The sequence below is a fragment of the Arachis hypogaea genome, chromosome 12 (genome assembly GCF_003086295.3).
Source record: "Arachis hypogaea cultivar Tifrunner chromosome 12, arahy.Tifrunner.gnm2.J5K5, whole genome shotgun sequence".
Classification (NCBI taxonomy): domain Eukaryota; kingdom Viridiplantae; phylum Streptophyta; class Magnoliopsida; order Fabales; family Fabaceae; genus Arachis; species Arachis hypogaea.
In genome coordinates this window covers 23,950,023-23,972,692 of record NC_092047.1, presented here as the reverse complement: position 1 = coordinate 23,972,692, position 22,670 = coordinate 23,950,023, and the positions used below count along the sequence as shown (strand labels likewise).

At 39.8% G+C, this 22,670-nt stretch overlaps 1 long non-coding RNA gene across 1 annotated transcript; it reads left to right on the top strand.

Annotated features, from left to right (window-relative positions):
• The first annotated feature begins 652 nt into the window (after positions 1-652).
• Positions 653-3,730, top strand: LOC140177005 (uncharacterized). The gene is made up of 2 exons (XR_011868420.1): positions 653-2,161; positions 2,822-3,730. It is a non-coding gene; the product is annotated as an uncharacterized lncRNA (long non-coding RNA).
• Positions 3,731-22,670: the final 18,940 nt, after the last annotated feature.

Genomic DNA, 22,670 nt, shown 5'->3' with positions numbered 1-22,670 from the left:
TGAATATGATTAATTTATAAAAGAGTAATTTCTCAAATAAGTTATGACAATTTTAAAAGTGGATATTTTAATTTTTTAAAAAAATTAATATATAGATTAATTTTTAAAGTTTTATTTTGATAGAAAAAATTAGTTTTCAGTTTATTTTTTGACAGAATAATTATCTAAAAAAAGTCACTCAGATAAAGATGTTGAAAACGTCATTTTATAAAGATGTTTTTTAATAATTAAGATTTAATACATATAATCGATTAAATCGTGTTATTTTTGTCAAAATTATTCTAGATAAATTGATCTGACCGAAAAATGGTGAATCAAATTTTGAATTAATCTAAATTAATATTATTTTTTTTATAGAAAACAACTACAATGCCCTATTATAGAAAATGACTAAAATACTTCTATTATATATATTAATTTTGAGAATCCTAAATTTTAGTCCTTTATTTTTCTATCGTATGGTTAGGATTTAGAATTTTTAAAATTAAAATTAATATATATATAAAATAAGAGTATTTTAATCATTCTCTATAATAAGGGTATTGTAGTCATTTTTTATAAAAAAAAATATTAATTTAGACCAGTTCAAGATTTGATTCATCATTTTTTTGGTTAAATCAATTTGTCTAGCCTAATTTTGACAAAAATAACATGATTCAATCGATTATATATATTAAATTTTAATTACTAAAAACCATCTTTAAAAAAAGACGTTTTAGGCGTCTTTATCTGAGTGACTCCCTTATCTAAATTAGTCTCCAAGAATTTTAAAAGCTACCATTTTAGTCATAAAAAAATTACAAATTAGAGAACCAGAAAATATATTTGGACAACATGCAATAAATTTAGGAGAGACTGAAACACATTACTTGTTGAATATGATGGACAGAAAAAGCAATTGTACTTTCTTGAGTCATGAAATCCAAAGTCCGTCATCATTGATGTTGCGGATGTGGGACATTTTGGACAAAATCAGTGGGTCCTTCATCTGCCAGCATTTCTTCAGCAAAGAATCTCCATATAATTTGAGAATTGACTGAGAGGCAGGAAAGCTTTTCCCTGAGACATCCTGCAGGTTGGGACAATGATGTATCAATAGCTCCTGGAGATGGTCAAGTCCTTGCAGTCTGTTCGAGGGTTATCTGAAACTGTAGGTCGATCTCGGACGAGATCTTCTGTGCTGATCGGAGATGACGTGTCCGGCTGTAAGTGGAGGCCGGAGCTGTCGTGTCCGACTTGTTGAGCTTGGCTGCACTGCTGATCCTTCACCACCGGAGGGTGGGGGGTACCTGCAAGGGACTCCGATGCTTAAGTTAGCAAGGGTATTAAGTAGGTTTTTAGTAGAATCAGAGTATGAGTTATACCTGGGTGCTCCAGCGTATTTATAGTGGTTGTAGAGTGACCTTTTAGATAAGATAAGTTAGTTATCTTATCTTTTTGAGTTGAGGTCAGCTTATCTTCAAGGGAACCGCCCTTATCCCAGTAGGCTTGGACTGTCTTTGGATTTGGGTTGCGTTTCTCTATTTGGGCCCTTTATTAGGCTTTTCTGGTAATTTGGCCGAGCTCTTTGAGAAGAGGTCGGATGATCTGACCTGAGAAGGTCGGTCGCTTTGCCGCTAACCATCCCGGGTCAGACAGCTTGACCCAGGGTATGAACAGTGCCCCTGCTCGAGCTCGGTCTTTCTTTTCTGTCGAGTCTTAGTTTTTAGGACTTCGATCCTTCTCCGTTTGAAAGTCGAACTCGAGCATTTTGTCGATTTCGTAGAGCTTTTTCTTCCTTTGAATACGGAACGTTTCCTTTGCTTCTTAAAAAAGCGCGCGCTTTTTTATTAGCGCTCCTGGCTTTGGGAATATGCGGGGCTTTTAATACCTTCATTAATTGGTTTTTAATTGCCCCGTTTCCCTTAACTTCTTTATTTTTGAATTTTACACTCAGGAAATGGTTTCTCTTCTTCGTAACCTCCCTGTTCTTTCTCTCTTTCTGTTTTCGCCTGGAGTTTATAGTTTCTCCCTGCGATATTGTTAGGTTATTGCTTCTTTTGTGGGTGACTCTGGATTTTGCCTTCTGTTTCTTACTTCCGTGAGGCTTTCTGTTCGAGGGGTGGCTCTTCTATTGCTTCTTCTCTCAACTTTTCTTCAGGGTTTTCTCCTGTTCCTCCAGGTTTGATTTTTCTTCTTTTTGACACTTTTTTCCTTCTTTGCCTTTAGTTCCTGGTGAAGTTTTGGTTTTGCTTAAATGCATGTTTGAAAGCTTGAATCTTTATGCTTCATTGTGCTTGCTCGTCGCTATACTGTATGTTTTTTTTTGCTTTTATGAACCTGTTTGCTTCGCCCAAAAGATTGCTCCTTTTGATGACTTTCGCTATGTTTGATAATTTTACCGATGAACCTTCGTAGAAAGTTGGTACCTTTTTTATCTTCGTAAATCGTCTTTGTTTGGGGTGTTTTTTCTCTAGAAAAGGTGGCGTTTTTGATGACTCCCTCTTGACTTCCTCTTGACTTCCTCTTGAGGCTTTTGTTACTTGGTAGTTTCGTCCGAAACTGTGAATTTGGGAGGTAATTATTTTGATGACTTTTCTTCATGGTTTTCCTCTCAGAGTGTTGTCTTCCTGTTAGGTCGTGTAGAGATGTAACTTGTAAGTTTCCTTGAGTCCTCGCTCCCTATCTTGCCCCCAAAGGATACCCCTGGATCTTTAGCGTGGGTCCTTGGGTTTTCTTTTGTTGCTTGCATTGCTCTATGTCATGCCTGTCTGAGCTGTTCTGTTTTTTATCCGAGATGTTTTTTGGGTTAGTAATCTGCTTTCTTTTCTTCTTGCTGTAGGACTAGTTGACCTCATGTCTTCTCGCAAGAACATTGTTGAGACGTCTTCCCAGGTTCCTGAGGGCATGGCTGATTAGGTGGATGATAAACCACTATTTTATGGTTTATCTTGTGCTCAATTGAGTGATTTTTATCTACTCTTTACCCACTTATTCATACTATTTGCATGGTTTTACATTTACCTTCCTAATTATGTGCTTTGATTGAAAACATGCTTCTTTGGACTTATAATTGCTAATATTAATCCTCTCTTATTACCATAAGATGCCTTGATATGTGTGTTAAGTGATTTCAGAGATTATAGGGCAGGAATGGCTCAGAGGATGGAAAGGAAGCATGCAAAAATGGAAGGAATACAAGAAGTTGGAGAAACTGCTAAGCTGTCCAGCCTGATCTCTTCGCACTCAAACGCCTATAACTTTAGCTACAGAGGTCCAAATGACACGGTTCCAGTTGCGTTGGAATGCTAATGTCCGGGGCTTCGATTTGATATATAATATGCTATAGTTCCCCTGACGCTAGGCGATGCGACCGCGTGATCCATGGGCCGCGTCGCAGTGACGGAAACCAGCGCATTTGAATTCGCAACCAGCGAATTCTGGGCTATTTCTGACCCAGTTTGCGGCCCAAAAAATACATATTAGAGGCTATAAAGTGGGGGAATGCATCCATTCATCATCAGGCTTTCATATTCACAATTTTAGGAGTAGATGTAGTTTTTAGAAAAAGAGGTTCTCTCCTCTCTCTCTTAGGATTTAGAATTAGGATTCTTTTCACTTCATGATTATTTCATCTTTTGCGATCACAGGTTCAATGTTCCTTTTATTTATTTTTCTAATTTAATTTATGAACTCTTCCATGTTACATTTGATGTCTTTATTAGTGCTAATTTGAGGTATTTTCAGATCTATGATTGCTTTCCTTTATTTAAATATTTTAGATTTTTCCTTTTGGCTTTGGTTGATTTATTGGTAACGCTTGAGCTGTCAAATAAAGCAGTGGTTGAAATTGGGAGTTGCTCCAATAACTCTAGTCTTTCCATAGGAATTGACTAGAACCTGAGGATTAAGCTAATTAATCCTCTTGATTTACCTTCATAGTTAGAGGTTAACAAAGTGGGATTAAAACCCAATTCTCATCGCAATTGATAAGGATAGGACTTCCAGTTCTCCATACCTTGCCAAGAGATTTTATTGTTATTATTTTATTTTACTTGTCATTCAATATATTCCCGCCTTATCTCCTAATAAACCCCAATTTACAACTCATAACCAATAATAAGAACATATCTCCCTGCAATTCCTTGAGAAGACGACCCGAGGTTTAAATACTCGGTTATCAATTTCAAAGGGGTTTGTTACTTGTGACACCCAACACGTTTGTATGAAAGGACTTTGTTGGTTTAGAAGCTATACTTGCAACGAGGATTTATCCTCAAATTTCTAGACCACGCAAAAGTTCTCTCATCAAAATGGCGTCGTTGCCGGGGAATTGCAAACGTGTGCCTTATTATTGGTTATTGTAAATATTTTTTATTTTTGCTTGTTTATTTATTTTTATTTTTGTTTTTATTTTTGCTTTTTCATAAATTAAGAGGTTATTGGTTTTTATTTAGTTGTTACAAAATTTTTTAAAAATTTGTTCTTAGTGTTCATCTTGATCTTCGAGTTGTTCTTCGCGTTCATCTTGACCTTCAAGCTGTTCTTAGTTGTTTTCTTCGTATTGATCTAAAAATTTGAAATTTGGTGTCATTTTATTGTTTTTCTCTTTCTTCATTAAATTCAAAAATATTTTTAATTAATTTTTTCGAAAAAAAAATTTCATATTTTTTTTTAAATTTTTATCTTATCTTATCTTATTTCAAAATTTAATTTTCAAATTCAAAATTTAAATAACCTTTTAATTAAAATTTATTTTTATTTTCATTTTTAATTTTTATTTACTACTATGAACTCTCACCCCTTTGGCTATGAGTCTGGTTACAATTATGTTGCAGGAAGAAGAAATTACAATGAGAACAGGCATCAAGGTTGGAACAATCAAAGATGGGAGGAGCCACAAGGATTTGATCAACCCTCATGGCAACAACCACCTCCAGTGAACTATCAACAACCACCACCATATGCCTATGAACCCTTTCCTCAACATGACTTTGGACCACCATACTCATAAGCCTCTTTCCGCCATTCACCTCCATATGACCCTAACCCTCAACCACCATACCAACCACCTTATGAGCCATATGAACCATATATAGAACCACCCCAATTCCAATCCAATCACTTCCAATCACCACCACTTTCCTATGTATCATGTCCAAGTCCGGCAACCCGAGAAGCAGAGGTTCGCCTAAAGGAAACAATAAATAAATTTCAAACAACCGTTCGACAACTGGAGCAAGTAGTAATTCAATGGGTTTCTAGGCGCTCAAATACACAAGGATCAGCCACAGCCCCATGTGAACAGTCTAACGAAGAGCGTAGCAGGAAGGAGATACTAGAGGCTCCAGTGGACAAGACAGAGCATGAATTCATACTTGAACAAGTAAAAGAAGCTGTCATCGTTCAAGAAGAAGAGTTGGTTGAAGACTTAGGAGATGCAGAACCTCCATGGGAAAGTTCAGTCATAGAACCCCCTTCCAAGACGTTTGAAATTGATGCTGAGAAGGGTGTACAACCTCCAAGGCATATCACAATTGAAGACTTGGAAGAGGTTGATTAAGAGATGGAGATTCAAGAAGAAGAAGCACAACCTCCCATGCCCTTGGAAAGCAATGAAGAGAAGATTGAATTGGAAGAAAGCTACCAAGAGGAAGAGGTTGAAATTGAAGAAGCTCGCAAAGAGGTGGTAATTATCAGAGAAGAGCACAAGGGAGTGGAGCTTGCAATTTCATTAAAAACACCTCCCCCTAAGTTGCCATCATCCTTCACAACATTCAAGTGGGTAAAATTCATATCCCATAGCTTTCTAATCCCACTTGAATATGGGCTACTGGAGACGGATGGTCAACTTAGAGCTCTTTGTGGCATTAAGAGTAAGAGAAAGATGGCCAGTGGTAAGAATTGTCCTGCAAGGTTCATTATGGTTGGAAGCTTTAAGTTTAAACGCAACGGTTGGTGTAGAGCTCAATTGAATGGGTCTAGGAAGTTGTTTGGAAGCTTCAGTGAGAATTCTAAAGTTGAACCACCCAGATGGAATCATGATAATCATCAAGAAGACGGGTGCAACAGCAAGATCTGGGACCCCGGAATCCATTCTATCAATAACCACTCTTGGGGCCTGGTCACTTGCTTTAACTTACTTGAAGGCTTTCTGCGCCTAGTTTGGGATCCCGGAGGTTACTGGAGATACAAACATTGGTGGAGATTCCTGGATAAATTCAAGCACAAGCCACCATAACAGGAAACTCACCAAATGTCCAACTTAAGGACTCTAACTAAAAGTGCTAGGTGGGACACAACCCACCATGGTATGATCGTTCATTTTTCATTTTTATTTAGTTTTATTTGTTTTCGAGTTTTATTTTATTTTATTATATTGAACCTGGAGTTTTGCATCACATTTATATTAACACTGCATTCTGCATCTTTTTTTCAGATTATCAAAAAAAAAAAAAAAGCGAGCACGCGACGCGTCCGCGTCGCAAAGAGATGGGAGACAATATTAATAGGAACAGAGAGTTACGCAGGAGCAGCGCTGGAGGCGTGCCAATGGCACAAATTATCCCACGCGACCGCGTCATATGGGAATAATGACCTCCCACGCGACCGCGTCACCTGAAATCGGCGTAAAAAGGGTGTATGGCAGAAAGTTGAGCTGGAGTTGGGCTGGACTTGTGCTGGAAGCCCAAGCCCTACCACGCGAACGCGTGCCCCACGCGTCCGCGTCATTTTTAAAAGAAAGGCCACTCACGCGATCGCGTCGACCACGCGATCGCGTCACCCAGAATTTTGGCAAAAAGAGTTTCGAACAGAGAGTTGTGCGACCGCGAGGCTGCACTCGCGCCACTAGCACAAATCAAGTCACGCGATCGCGTGCCCACGCGTCTGCGTCACCTGACCTTATTGCGCACCACGCGACCGCGTCACCCACGCGATCGCGTTGCCAGCGTCGCACAACCTATCCAGATTAGTGCCAATTTCTTATCTTTTCTCTTCTAATCCTAATTTCTTCCTTCTCTCTCCTTTCTCACTTTCTTTTTCTACTTCTCATTCTTTTTCACTTTCATTTTATTTTATTTAATTTAATTGCATACTTTCATTCATTGCATATTTTATTTTTCTAAAGTTATTATTGGTGTTCAAATATTCTTATTCAACTGTTACATCTTTTCTGATATTTTCCTGGTGCTTAGTGACTTGTTTAATTCTGATTGGGTAATATTATTTAAATCAATGCTAATTTTTATAATACTGATATTCCTTTTGCATTGACATGAACTCATATTATCTTTCATTACCCACTCTCTTCCCCATTGTTGCAAATTTTGCACCACTGGTATGCCATGGCTTCTATTGTTTTCTCACTTACATGTTGAAGCTTCCATGTAAATGAGACCCTTATCATTTGGCATTAACCCACCCATACTTCTTTTATTTTCTTATCTCTATTTCTGGGTTACTCTTCTCCCTTTTTCTTTCAGGATGGCCACCCGGAAGGGAAGCGGAAGACATTTTACATGGGGAGACAGACAAGTCCATCTGCACAATCCTTAGAGAAAAGCAACAGTTGAAACAACCCATCCACTTGCAAATCTCAGCATGCACCGAGGACGGTGCAATCTTTAAGTGTGGGGAGGTCGATACCGATCTCCATGGGTTAGTTATTTCCTGACTCAACACCAAAATTTTTATTTTATTTGTTTGTTCATTGTTGCATTTGCATGTTTGATTGCATATTTGTTTAATTTTATGCATATTTTACCACTTGGTTGAAGTAATATTTTCTTTTTCAAAAAAACCTTTTAAGAGCATTTCACTAATTTGAATAAAATTTAATGTTACACTTGTTTGAAGAGATATTATACTGGAACATGGTTTAGAGCTCGAACACACAAAACCAGTGAGATTTTGAGCTTATTTAAATTGGTTGCATTTTATCAACCAATATTCTGTTTTGGTGTGTATTTTTCTCTCTAAAATTGTGATCTTTGTCTTGCTTAATTCTATATTTCTATGGTTTAATGTATGCATGCACTTACATGATTGAGGCCTTTGTTTCACTGAGCTTACATACCCATATGGCCTTACCTTTCATTATCCTTTGCAAACCAATTTGAGCCTATTATACCCCTTTGTTCCTTACTTTAGCACATCATTAACTCTAAGCGGAAAACAATAATGTCCTTAATTTGAATCCTTAGTTAGCTTAGACTAGTGAGAGTGCTCATAAATTAAGTGTGGGGAAGCGAATTTGGAAACAATTGGTTTGAGAATTGAGTATGTTAGAATTTTCTGAAAATGTGAAAAAAATGTTTAGGACATGATTCATGCATCCAATAACTTAATCATATGCATTGAAAAAAATAAAAGAAAAAAAATTATGTATAAAAAAAAAGAAAAGAGGAAAAAGAGAAATAAGAAAAAGGGGACAAAATGCCCCAAAGTAAATGTTGAAAACAATGCATATGAATTGTACTTGAAATTAGAATGCATGAATATATGGAAAACATGGTTGATGGATAGTTAGATTTTGTACTGTGATTACATGGATTGTTTAAGTTAGGTGGAAAGTTTAAGTTAATTAAGGATTCAGATTTTAGTCCACTTGGCCAAATACAATCCTACCTTAACCCTAACCCCATTACAACCCTTAAAAGACCTCTTGATATGTGTATTTGTGCATTAAAATTATGTTGATTGTTAGATGAAGAGCAAGCCTTAGAAAGCAAGGTTAGTAGAGAATTGAGAGAATCGAACCTTAAACACTTGAGTGACTAGAGTGTATACACTACCAGTGAGGGTTCGATGCTCAATTCCTTGTTCCCTGCTTTCATGAGCTATTTTCTTCTACAAGTCTATTTGTACTTCATTTTTTATGATTTGAATTAGTGAAATCTAGTTCATATTTATTCTTGGAGAACTTATTTACTCTTAACCAAGTAAGTAAAAGCATTTAGCATGTAGTTGCATTCATAGGTTGCATTTCATGCATTCTACCATTCCTCTTCATTTCTTTATAGCTTCTCTTGAGCTTAGCATGAGGACATGCTAATGTTTAAATGTGGGGAGGTTGATAAACCACTATTTTATGGTTTATCTTGTGCTCAATTGAGTGATTTTTATCTACTCTTTACCCACTTATTCATACTATTTGCATGGTTTTACATTTACCTTCCTAATTATGTGCTTTGATTGAAAACATGCTTCTTTGGACTTATAATTGCTAATATTAATCCTCTCTTATTACCATAAGATGCATTGATATGTGTGTTAAGTGATTTCAGAGATTATAGGGCAGGAATGGCTCAGAGGATGGAAAGGAAGCATGCAAAAATGGAAGGAATACAAGAAGTTGGAGAAACTGCTAAGCTGTCCAGCCTGACCTCTTCGCACTCAAACGGCTATAACTTTAGCTACAGAGATCCAAATGACACGGTTTCAGTTGCGTTGGAATGCTAACGTCCGGAGCTTCGATTTGATATATAATATGCTATAGTTCCCTGACGCTAGGCGACGCGACGCGTGATCATGCGGCCGCATCGCAGTGACGGAAACCAGCGCATTTGAATTCGCAACCAGCGAATTCTGGGCTATTTCTGACCCAGTTTGCGGCCTAGAAAATACAGATTAGAGGCTATAAAGTGGGGGAATGCATCCATTCATCATCAGGCTTTCATATTCACAATTTTAGGAGTAGATGTAGTTTTTAGAGAGAGAGAGGTTCTCTCCTCTCTCTTAGGATTTAGAATTAGGATTCTTTTCACTTCTTGATTATTTCATCTTTTGTGATCACAGGTTCAATGTTCCTTTTATTTATTTTTCTAATTTAATTTATGAACTCTTCCATGTTACATTTGATGTCTTTATTAGTGCTAATTTGAGGTATTTTCAGATCTATGATTGCTTTCCTTTATTTAAATAATTTAAATTTTTTCCTTTTGGCTTTGGTTGATTGATTGGTAACGCTTGAGCTGTCAAATAAAGCAGTGGTTGAAATTGGGAGTTACTCCAATAACTCTAGTCTTTCCATAGGAATTGACTAGGACTTGAGGATTAAGCTAATTACTCCACTTGATTTACCTTCATAGTTAGAGGTTAACAAAGTGGGATTAAAACCCAATTCTCATCGCAACTGATAAGGATAGGACTTCCAGTTCTCCATACCTTGCCAAGAGATTTTATTGTTATTATTTTATTTTACTTGTCATTCAATATATTCCCGCCTTACCTCCTAATAAACCCCAATTTACAACTCATAACCAATAATAAGAACATACCTCCTTGCAATTCCTTGAGAAGACGACCGAGGTTTAAATACTCGGTTATCAATTTCAAAGGGGTTTGTTACTTTGACACCCAACACGTTTGTATGAAAGGACTTTTGTTGGTTTAGAAGCTATACTTGCAACGAGGATTTATCCGCAAATTTCTAGACCACGCAAAAGTTCTCTCATTAGTGGATTCAATGGTTCTTTTGTGTGTTTCTTTGGTTGATTCCGAGTTTTGTCAGCAGCTTAGGCAGTTTCATTGGGTTTGTAGTAGTGTTGGTGAGGAAAAGAATTACGAACTTGTACCTCCTACTTCTGAAGAGAGAGTTTGTTTCTCTACTCGGGTTGCTGGAGATCGCCATTTTTTCTATGCTTACGATTTCTTTTTTGGTTAGATGAGTATCACCCTTCCTTTTACTGATTTGAAACCAACCTATTATGGTCCTGTAATGTTGCTCCTTCCCAACTTCACCCCAATTCCTGGGGTTTCATAAAAATCTTTCAATTGTTGTGTGATGGATTCGGTATTCCTGCTTCGCAATCTCTATTCTTCTATCTCTTTGTTTTGACGAAGCCTGGGGTAGTAAAGAAGAAAGCAGCTTGGGTTTCTTTCCGAGCTTCCCAGGGAAAGAAGGTCTTCCCCATGTTTGAAGAATCCTTTCGTGATTTTAAAAATTACTTTTTTAAGGTCTGAGCTGTTGAAGGAGCTTGGCCCTTTTTTCTGGATGAAAATAACGAGCCCGCCTTTCCTTTGGAATGGCAAAAAGATGTGAGAGTATCTAGATATACATGAGAAATGTTGGATGAGGCTGAGCAAGCTTTTGTGACTGTCTTGGAAGAGTACTGGGGTCAGCCTCCTCATCTCGACACAAAGAAATTTTTAACCAATCCCTCTCTCCTCCAAACTGAGTTGGGTAGTTTATATTTTTGATTTTCCTCTATTTGTTCTGTTCCTATGTAAATTCTTTTCCGATTTGTGACTTGATTCCTTACTGTTGTGTTTGCTTGCAGAGATGATTAAGAATAACAAATCCATGAAGGCCTTCAAACGGGCAAGGAAAGCTACCGCGGCCCAAAACGTCTCGGCCAGGGCGGCCGGGAGGGATCATCCCAATCTCAGTCGAAGCCGGCCGTGCCGAGCTCTCCTGGGACGAGGAAGGTAATCCCGACTCCCTGGGTTCGTTTGGTTGATCCTCCCCCAGCCTCTGTTGCCACTTCTGGTGCTCCTCCCAACAAGAAGCAGAAGACAATGAGCCTTTCAACCTTGATGCCCCTGATTTCGATGCGGTCGAGTTCGTAGATCAGCAGATCGGTCCCTACGTGCCCTCCCCATGGATGATGTATCACTCCTTCGCCATTTGGACTTTATAACTCGGAGTAGTGTAAAAATGGCACATATGGGAGCTGCCTTGTACTGAACTGCTCAAAATCTTCCTCTCCATGCCACCAAAGCCTTCATGGAGGAGGCTAAACAAGAGTTTGATCGGATGAAGAGCTTGAAGGAGGAACTTGAGGTGAAAGTGCCCAAACTGGAGAATGAGCTGAAGAATGAGAAGGCTAGCTCCCTTGCTTTGGCGGCTTCTTTGAAATTGGCCGAGGATACGGCATTGAGGCATAAAGACAGCTACGTCACCACTTATCGGGAAGTGATGCGTCTTAGGGAGGAGTTAGCGTCGGTCCGAGTTGACTATTCCGAACTCCAGGGTCACCTTGTAGGCAGCGTAAATGCTGCTTATGAGAACCTGAAAGAGCAGGTTCAGCTTCTTGCTCCTGAAGTCGACCTTGCTCTCTTCAGCCTGGACAATGTTGTGAGGGATGGTAAGATTGTCCCTGACGACCAAGATGATGATGATGTCGAGCCTCCTCCTGCGCCTGCTGCCAAAGTGTCAACTCTTACAGTTTCTCCAGTTGAGGTCGATCATCCCGTATCCGATCCAGACTGTCAAATCCTGAATCGAGATGATGGGACTGTGAATGCTGTGCCTATTCAGACTCGCCCTCCTTTACCCCGTACTGATGCTACTAAGAGGGCTTCTAATGTTTAGCTGTTTTTTCTCTTGATTGTGTAGACAGCCCGGCTTGTGGGCTTTTAAACTCTATTTTGTAACTTTTATTTTGCTGACTGTTGTAACTTTTTAGTTGCTTGTTTAGCAACTTTTATTTCGAAAAACAAAGGTAGTTTCCAAGCCTTTGGGGCAGACTTTGGCGGCCTCTGAAGCTTGTTAAAACTTTTGTATTTTCATGCTTATTTGCACTTGACTTGGTATCTTTCTGGGATTTAAGAATTGGAGCTTGCTGTTTGACCTCCTTTGTGCTTGTGGCTTTGACTCCTTTTGAGGCGACCAAAAGGATAAAAAGAAAATCATGTTTTGTATGGACCTTTGTGAGGTCTCTGCCAAGCGTAGTTTTCGCACTTCAATGTGGGTCGACTTCGTCATGTCGGGTCAAGATATTTTTGTAATCCTCTTTCTTGGACCTTGTTCAGGTCTCTTTCAGGGATTACTTCTATAACTTTTATGTTTTGGCCGACTTCGTCACGTCGGGCCCTTCTAAGTTATTTTTGTAATCCTTTTCTTGGACCTTGTTCAGATCTCTTTCAAGGATTACTTTTATAACTTTTATGTTTTGGGCCAACTTCGTCACGTCGGGCCCTTCTAAGTTATTTTTGTAATCCTCTTTCTTGGACCTTGTTCAGGTCTCTTTCAGGGATTACTTTTATAACTTTTATGTTTTGGGCCGACTTCGTCACGTCGGGCCCTTCTAAGTTATTTTTGTAATCCTCTTTCTTGGACCTTGTTCAGGTCTCTTTTAGGGATTACTTTTATAACTTTTATGTTTTTGGGCCAACTTCGTCGCGTCGAGCCCTTCTAAGTTAAAAGAGTGCTTCCTATGATGAGATCTTTTACCTTCTTTAGCTATAGTACCTTCTTAGGTTGCAGGCGTACCACGATCTGGGAAGCTCTCGCCCGTCGAGTTCGGATAGTCTGTAGTAGCCCTTCCCAAGTACCTCTACAACTCGGTAGGGTCCTTTCCAGTTTGCTGCCAGCTTTCCTTCTCCGGGTCGAGTTGTTCCTATATCATTTCGGATTAGAATGAGATCATTCTCAGCGAAACCACTTGGCACTACCTTTTGATTATATTTGGAAGCCATTCGTCGTTTTAGTACTTCTTCCCTGATCCGAGCTCTTTCTTGGATTTCAGGAAGTAGGTCGAGCTCTTCCCTTCGAAGTTGGGAGTTGGCTTCTTCATTGTAATGGACTACTCTAGGCGACCCTTCCTCGATCTCTACTGGGATCATAGCCTCCGTTCCGTATGCTAATCGGAAGGGTGACTCCTTTGTGGTGGAATGTGGCGTTGTTCGATATGCCCATAGGACTTGTGGAAGTTCTTCGGCCCAAGCTCCCTTTGCGTCCTGTAATCTTCGTTTTAGTCCAGCCAATATGACCTTGTTGGCAGCTTTGGCTTGTCCATTAGCTTGGGGATGTTCTACGGAAGTGAACTGGTGTTTTATATTCAAGTCGGCTACTAATTTTCTAAAGCCTGCATCTGTGAATTTGGTGCCATTGTCTGTGGTGATGGAGTATGAAACCCCGAACCTTGTGACAATATTTCTATATAGGAATTTCCGGCTTCTTTGAGCAGTGGCGTTGGCTAGGGGCTCTGCCTCGATCCATTTTGTGAAATAGTCTACCACTACTATGAGGAATTTAACTTGCACCGATCCCTGGGAAAGGGTCCGAGAAGATCGAGTCCCCATTTTGCAAATGGCCAAGGTGAGGTTACGCTGATGAGCTCTTCCGGCGGGGCGATGTGGAAGTTCGAATGTTTCTGGCATGGTGGACATGTCTTTACAAACTCTGTAGCTTCCTTTTGTAGAGTTGGCCAATAAAACCCCGCCTGGAGTACTTTTTTGGTGAGAGCTTGTGCTCCAAGATGATTGCCACAAATGCCACTGTGTACTTCCTCTAAAACTTCCCTTGTGTTGGAGGTCGGCACACATTTTAATAATGGTATTGAAATCCCTCTTTTGTATAGGGTATTGTCTATGATAGTGTAGTATTGTGCCTCCCATTTTAATTTCTTTGCCTCCTTTTCATCTGTGAGGAGTGTTTCTGTTTTGAGGTAGCTAATTATGGGGGTCATCCATCCTTGATCCTGACATGTTATGGCCAGATTTTTTCCTCTTCCGAGACTGACAGGCTCTGTAGCATTTCCTGGATGAGGCTTCTGGTGTTGCCCCCTGGTTTGGTGCTGGCTAACTTTGAGAGTGCGTCAGCTCGGGCATTTTGTTCGCGGGGTATGTGGTGGATCTTATATTCCCCAAGCTGTCCGAGCTGTTCCCTGGTCTTATCCAAATATTTTTTCATGGTGGGATTTTTGGCTTGGTAGCTTCCTGTTACTTGTGAGGTGACTACTTGTGAATCGCTGAAGATGTTGACTTTTTGAGCTCCCACCTCCTTAGCTAGCTTCAAACCAGCTAGTAACGCTTCATATTCCGCCTGGTTGTTTGAGGCCGGGAACCCAAATTTGAGGGAGAGCTCAACTTGGGTTCCTTGGTTGCTTTCTATTATCACACCTGCGCCGCTTCCAGTCTTATTCGAGGAACCGTCCACGTAGAAATTCCATTCTGTGGGGGTTTCCAGGGTGTCTGTGAATTCTGCAATGAAGTCGGCTAAGTACTGTGATTTGATGGCTGTCTGAGCTTCATATTGGAGGTCGAACTCGGATAACTCGACTGCCCATTGTAAAATTCTGTCTGCTAGATCCGTTTTCTACAATATCCTTCTTATGGGTTGGTTGGTCTGAACCTTAATGGTATGAGCCTGGAAGTACGGGCGAAGTTGTCGAGACGTCAGTATGAGAGCATAGGCAAACTTTTCTATTTTTTGGTAGTTCAGCTCGGATCCTTGCAGCGCTTTACTAATGAAGTATATAGGTTGTTGCCCTTTGTCGTCCTCTCGAACCAGTGCCGAGGCTACTGCCCGACTTTCTACCGCGAGGTATAATACGAGTGGCTCTTCCTCTCGTGGTCGAGTTAGATAGGTGGTCGTCCCAGGAAACTTTTGAAATCCTGGAAGGCTTGCTCGCACTCCATTGTCTATTCGAACTTCTTTCCTTTCCTTAAAGTGGCATAGAAGGAGAGAGATCTTATCACTGATCCTACTAAGAATCTGGATAAGGCTGCCAATCTCCCGTTGAGTTGGTGTACCTTTCTGACACAAGTTGGGCTCTTTATGTTGAGTATGGCCTGGATTTGTCCGGATTTGCCTCAATTCCTCTTTGTGTGAGCATGAAACCTAAGAATTTGCCTGCTTCTACTGCAAAGGTGCATTTTGCAGGATTGAGTCGCATGTTATGCTTCCTTATAGTGTCGAACACTTGGGCCAGGTCGGACAATAATGTCTCTTCACTTTGTGTCTTTATTAACATGTCGTCCACGTAGACTTCCATGATTTTTCCGATATGATCTGAAAAGACTTTATTCATTAGCCTTTGATAAGTAGCTCCCGCATTCTTGAGACCGAAAGGCATCACAATGTAGCAGTAATTTACTTTTGGTGTTAAAAACGTGGTCTTTTCTTGATCTGGTGGATACATGGGATTTGATTGTATCCGGAATATGCATCCATAAACGAGAGGTATTTATATCCGGATGAGGCATCTACCAGAGCGTCGATACTTAGGAGTGGGTAAGGATCTTTTGGGCAGGCTTTGTTGAGATCGGTGTAGTCGGTGCACATTCGCCACTTCCCATTTGATTTTTTCACCAAGACGATGTTAGCTAGCCATAGTGGGTACTTGACTTCTCTTATGAATCCTGCCTCCAGTAGTGCTTGTACCTGTTCTTCCACAACTTGGGATCGTTCTGTCCCAAGTTTTCTTCGTCTCTGCTATACCGGCCGAGATCCTGGATAGACCGCCAACTTGTGACACATTAGTTTGGGGTCTATGCCTGGCATGTCTGCAGCTTTCCATGCGAAGAGATCGACATTATCTCGTAAGAACTGTACTAGTAATTCTTTTGCGTCTCCCTTTAGGATCGTGCCAATATTAGTTATTTTGTCCGAGGTGTCTCCGATCTGAACTTTCTCTACTTCACCTTCGGGCTGTGGTCGTAGTTCTTCTCGTCTCTGAACTCCACCAAGCTCAATTGTATGGAATTCTTCTCCTCTGCCTTTGAGATTTAGTCTTTCGTTGTAGCAGCGGCGTGCCATCTTTTGATCTGCTTTTATCGTAGCTATTCCTTCTGCGGTTGGAAATTTCATGCATAGATGTGGAGTTGAGACTATTGCACCGAGTTGATTTAGTGTTGTCCGACCTATTAAGGCATTGTAGGCTGAACTTACGTCGACCACGATGTAGTCTATTTTAAGTGTTCTGGATTGGTTTCCTTTTCCGAAAGTTGTATGTAGTGACACATATCCCAGGGGTTGTACTGGGGTATCTCCCAGTCCGAACAGGCTGTTCGGGTATGCTCTAAGCTCTTTTTCTTCTAAGCCGAGCTTGTCGAAGGCAGTTTTGAATAAGATGTCGGCGGAGCTCCCTTGGTCTATTAGTGTGCGGTGGAGATTGGCGTTTGCCAGTATGATGGTGATGACCATGGGATCGTCGTGTCTTGGGATGATACCGGACGTGTTTTCCTTGGTGAACGTAATTGCAGGAATGCCGGGCGCTTCCTCCTTTCCTTCGACATGATATACTTCTTTAAGATGTCTTTTGCGGGATGACTTGGAGATTCCTCCTCCTGCAAATCCTCCGTGTATCATATGAACATGTCTTTCTGCGTACGAGGTGATCGCTCGGTTTGTCCAACCTCCTCGTCCCTTCTCCTTTTTCTTTGCTCATCGTCTCGGGTGGCCAAATACCGATCTAGTTTTCCTTCTCTCACTAACTTTTCTATGATATTTTTTAGATCGAAGCATTCGTTGGTGGAATGTCCATGGACACGATGGTATTCACAATACTCGTTTCGGTTTCCCCTCCTCTTTTGCCTTTGAGGGGTCGAGCTGGGGGTATTTTCTCCGTATGGCAGACTTCTTTGTAGACATCTACAACGATACTCTAAGTGGAGTATAATTATGATACTTTTTGATTTTCTCCCCTTGTCAATCTTCCTTCTTTTTGGACTCTTTAACTTTGTCTCGGTAGGGAAATCCGGACTTTGAGATTTCTCCTAACCGAGAGTTTTCTTCCATGTTGATGTATTTCTCCGCTCGCTCTTGCACTTCATCTAGAGATGTGGGGTATTTCTTTGATATAGATTGGCTAAAAGGTCCCTCTCGTAGGCCATTGATGAGGCCCATGATGGCGGCCTCTATTGGCAAGCTTTGTATATCTAGGCATGTTTTGTTAAATCTTTCCATGTACTTGCGAAGACTTTCTCGATCTCCTTGCTTGATTCCTAGTAGACTGGGGGCGTGCTTAGCCTTGTCTTTTTGGATGGAGAATCCGGCCAGGAATTTTTTGGCTAGGTCATCAAAGCTTGAGATGGACTTTGGAGGTAGGTTGTCGAACCATCTGATTGCTGTCTTCGTGAGAGTCGTGGGAAAGCTTTGCAGCGAACGGCGTCTGAGGCGTCAGTGAGGTACATTCTGCTTCTAAAGTTGCTGAGATGATGGTTGGGATCTGTAGTGCCATTATACAAAGTCATATCCGGGAGCTTGAAGTCCTTAGAAATTTTAGTTTTCATGATTTTCCTAGTGAATGGATCATGATCTTTGCGTGAATTGTCCTCAGGGGTGGTCCGGGTAGCTTTTGCTTTGAGATCGGATTCGAGTTGTAGGAGTTTATCTTCTAATTCGCGACGTCGTCTTAGCTCTCTTTGTAGATCCTTGCCACTTCTCATTGATGCTAGATTTCTTTTTCAAGTTGCTTTAAACGATCTTGAAGTGCTTCTATTACTCCCGGATTTGATGAGTTTTTGTCTCCGTTAGATTCCGGAGTATCTTTCGGCGTAGTGTCCGCATTTTTGTGTGGTGTTCTATCCTCTAGATCTGAATCGTGGTCATTGTCATGGTCGTCCGCCATGGTGATGGGATGACTTCCAGGTTCCCCGGCAATGGCGCCAATATTTCGAGGGTTATCTGAAACTGTAGGTCGATCTCGGACGAGATCTTTTGTGCTGATCGGAGATGACGTGTTCGCTGTAAGGGAGGCCGGAGCTGTCGTGTCCGACTTGTTGAGCTTGGCTGCACTACTGATCCTTCACCACCGGAGGTGGGGGTACCTACAAGGGACTCCGATGCTTAACTTAGCAAGGTATTAAGCGGTTTTTAGTAGAATCAGAGTTGAGTTATACTGGTTCAGTGTTTTATATGGTTGTAGTGACCTTTTAGATAAGATAAGTTAGTTATCTTATCTTATCTTATCTTTTTGAGTTGAAGTCAGCTTATCTACAAGGGAACCGCCCTTATCCAGTAGGCTTGGACTGTCTTTGGATTTGGATCGTGTTCCTCTATTTGGGCCCTTTATTGGGCTTTTCTGGTAATTTGGCCGAGTTCTTTGAGAAGAGGTCGGATGATCTGACCTGAGAAGGTCGATCGCTTTGCGCTAACCATCCGGGTCGGACAGCTTGACCCAGGGTATGAACACAGTCTGAGATTTCTAGACTTGGAAAGCATCGCAAATAGAGAGTCTCAAGGGAGGACGGCAGGCAACCGTCCATGGGGAAGGAATTGATGTATCATAAGGATGTTCAATGTCAAGATGTGTAAGATAGTGATTACGCAAGTCCATGGATGCTAGGTACGTGACCAGCTTCTTGCAACGTCGGATGTCAAGCATTCTCAGGTTTGGTGGCAAACCCCCTTCAGGAAATGACTCAATTTCTGAGCAATCACTTAGGAAGAGATCCTCTAGATGGGGTGCAACCATCTCGAAAGACACAAACTAGGACAGCTGTTGATGCTTAAAGAGCAGAGACTTGAAGTTGAAGTAGCAGTAGGATATGATTCCTCCAGAGACCTCATATTTTTAATTACAGGATGAAATTCTGAGTGCAGTGAGATTTGGAAAGCTTGCCAAAGGGAAGGACACGAGTGAAAAACAACTGTCAAATATTGATACCGACTGTAATGACTCACGCAACTTCTGCGACATTGGGAACTCTAGATATGGGCAACTGAGAATTTCCAAGTTTTGCAATGAAAAAGGCAAACATGCTCCAGGAAATGATATGGACGAATAACATCTTGAGATTCTTAAAGATTGTAGACAGTTTAGTTGGTTGCGAGCAAATGGCCTCAAAGACGGCCTCCACTTGGTGGGGTCCTTCAACAGATAACTTGAGCATTGCATCTGCTCTTGGGAGAGTAAAAGCAAGTTGAGCACATTGACTAATGCGAATGCTTTTCAAAGCAGATAGTTGGCTGGGTAAATCTCCCCTTAACAAAGGACAATTTCGCATTGTAAGCACCCTAAGCCGAGGAAAAGCATCCAACTCAAACTTAGATGAAACTGAAAGCCACTCCTCCCAACAATACATATCAGAAAAACACAGAGTTTTAAGCATTGGAAAGGGTGTCCGCAAAAAGAAGATTCATCATCTTTGTTAAACTTGGCACCGACGCGCGTTAATTTGTTAAACTCGTTAGCTGCAAGTGCTTCAAAGAGGGTAGCTGTCCAAAGAAGGAAGCTCAAACAATTGCTGCAGCATTTCAAGTAGATTTTGGTCATATTTCTGAAGGAAGAATGTCCTAACATTGGAAATGTTTGACCCATGTACTCATTGATTGATAGCTCTCTCAAGTTTGTGTGAGCCTTAGATTGTTGATTATATCTGAGAATCAGCCGTATCATTGTCCGATGACCAAGTCAAATATAGACTCCCTAATGTCTTCTTCTCAGCCATTCTTAGCCTCCAAAGCTTGGATCACCATCAATGACATTCTCTAATTGGCAAATGCGAAGCATCATCGTGAATATTTGCCAAGAGAGCTCCCAATTCTTTATTCCATTATTCTATGCAAGTTCTGCCGATAAACAAAGTCACTTAGTGCATGTTTGGGGGTGCCATTTATTTGTTTAAAAAAATCCAAAAAAAGATTTTTTTTTTTATTTTTTTTAACGTGTTTTGAAAATTTCTAGTAGTATAAAGTAAAAGCACTAGTAAAATAAAAAAAAAGATCTTTTTTGAGAAGCTGTAATTTACATCTTTTTTTTAAAAGATCTTTTTCCTTAAAACAAGATGGTTTTTCATGTAATAAATAAACAAAAAAGTACTTTTATATTGTTATACCCAAACATAATAGATAGATAAAAAGACTTTTTACATGAGATATCAAACATAAAATTACTTTTACTTCTCTATAAGATCTTTTAAAAAAAGATAACTCGAAAAAAATCTTTTCTAAAAGCTCATCCAAACAGCCCTTAAAACTGGCAAATCCCTCATTTTGCTTATTCCTTTTGGCATCTCTTCAGACCAGCTCCTTCATATCAAGATGACGAAATTACACGATCTTGCAATTGTTGGGTCGCTTCATTAGCCAACGACATTATTCAACTTTAATGTTTGGAATTGTACAAAGTACACAATTCCCAGGCCAATGTCTGTATACATGTATACAAATCCAAATAACGCAGATGAATCAATTCACCTATTGAATTGGTAATGAATAAGAGGAAATTATTAAATGACAAAATTCTAAGCACTTCACTGTGATGAAAAGATATGAGAGCGTTTCCATATTGAAAGGATGATCATCATCATTCAAATTTTTCAAGAATGCCCACATCCTTTACCTTACCACAAGCTACAACAAGTTGCGAGCAGGGATAGTTCCTCTTGAGTTATGCAATAATGACGAGTTTTATTGCTGATCCTGTTATTTTTCTCAAGTTTTTTAGCTCTAAAATAGAATTCTCCAGCATAAATTGTTGCCAAATCATGCATGATATCATGAATCACATAGAAGCTTTTATCAGTACTAGAGGACTGAAAAAGGACCTTGCAACCAATTGATCGAAATATTCACAACCAAGTTCTTCCAAAGACTTTTTTCCTTTTGGCTGTAAAAGTTCCTCTGCCATCCATAGCAAGACCAGCTCACCTTTATCAAATTCATAATCTTTTGGAAACAAAGAACAATAAACAAAGCATCGCTTTAGATTTGAAGGAAGATAATGATAGCTAATTCTTAATGCAGGAATAATCTCGTCATTTTGATCTTCAAAAACTTCCCGTAGTTCACTTTTCAATACACTATCACAATCCCTTTCATCATAGTTTATTGTACGTAATAAGGAACCTGTGAGATATATTTTCAAAATATGTAAAAAGCTATTTTGAAGAGTTACATCTCTTCATAGAGTTGTGACTTATTCAAAAGTTATACCTGTTAAAAGGTTGCAACTATTTGAATAGTTATGTCTGCTAAAAGGTTGTAACTATTTGAAAAGTTGTGTCTATTGAGTATGTAGCTGCATGTTGCATGTACTCTGTCTCTATAAATTTTCCTCATTTCATTATTGCTGAAGAATCCATCTCAATACTTTCTTCATGCGCTAAAAAAAGAATAGAAAATATTATTTTGTAAATTATCATATATCGTAAGGCTTGACTGTGTGAGTGCATAAACAAGTCAAGTGTTCTTCATCGTATCCTACAAGAAATTCGCCATTAACCCATTTTGCACACCATTGTATATTGGTGGGGGCGAATTAAGCCTAAAGAAAAGTGTGTGTAACACACGCTTTGAAGAATTGTGCTATTTGATTCACTATCCCCTTTTCTCATAACTCACAATCTTTAGGCTTAATTATTCACCAATAAAACAAAAATGGCCGCTACATCAATTAAGGAGATGATGTCGAATTTTGTCAAGTTAGAAAGATTTGAGGGTGGAAATTTCATATGATGACAAAAATATGCACTTCCTTCTCACAACACTAAAAGTGGCATATGTTCTTACCATACCAAGACCACCAGAAGTTGAAGGGGAGACCATTGCAGAAACACGAGCCAGGCAAAAATGGACAACGATGACTATATATGCACCGGGCACATACTCAATGCATGGCTGATGCACTGTTTGATGTCTACCAAAATGTTGGGAGCGCAAAAGAACTATGGACAAATTAGAGGCAAATATATGGCCGAGGACGCAACAAGTAAGAAATTTCTTGTCACTCGCTTTAAAATTATAAGATGATTGATGTAGATCTGTCATGGAACAACTGCATGAAATTGAGCGTATTTTAAATAATTTTAAGCAACATAACATGCACATGGATATACCATCATTGTATCTTCAATTATTAACAAACTCCCTCCATCATGGAAAGAATTCAAAAGAACTATGAAACATAGAAAGGATGTGTCTCTCTTGAGCAATTAAGTAATCACCTTCGTCTTGAAGAAGAGTATCATAAACAAGACGATACTAAAGAGCAAAGTGATCCTGCTAATCTTCACGTAAT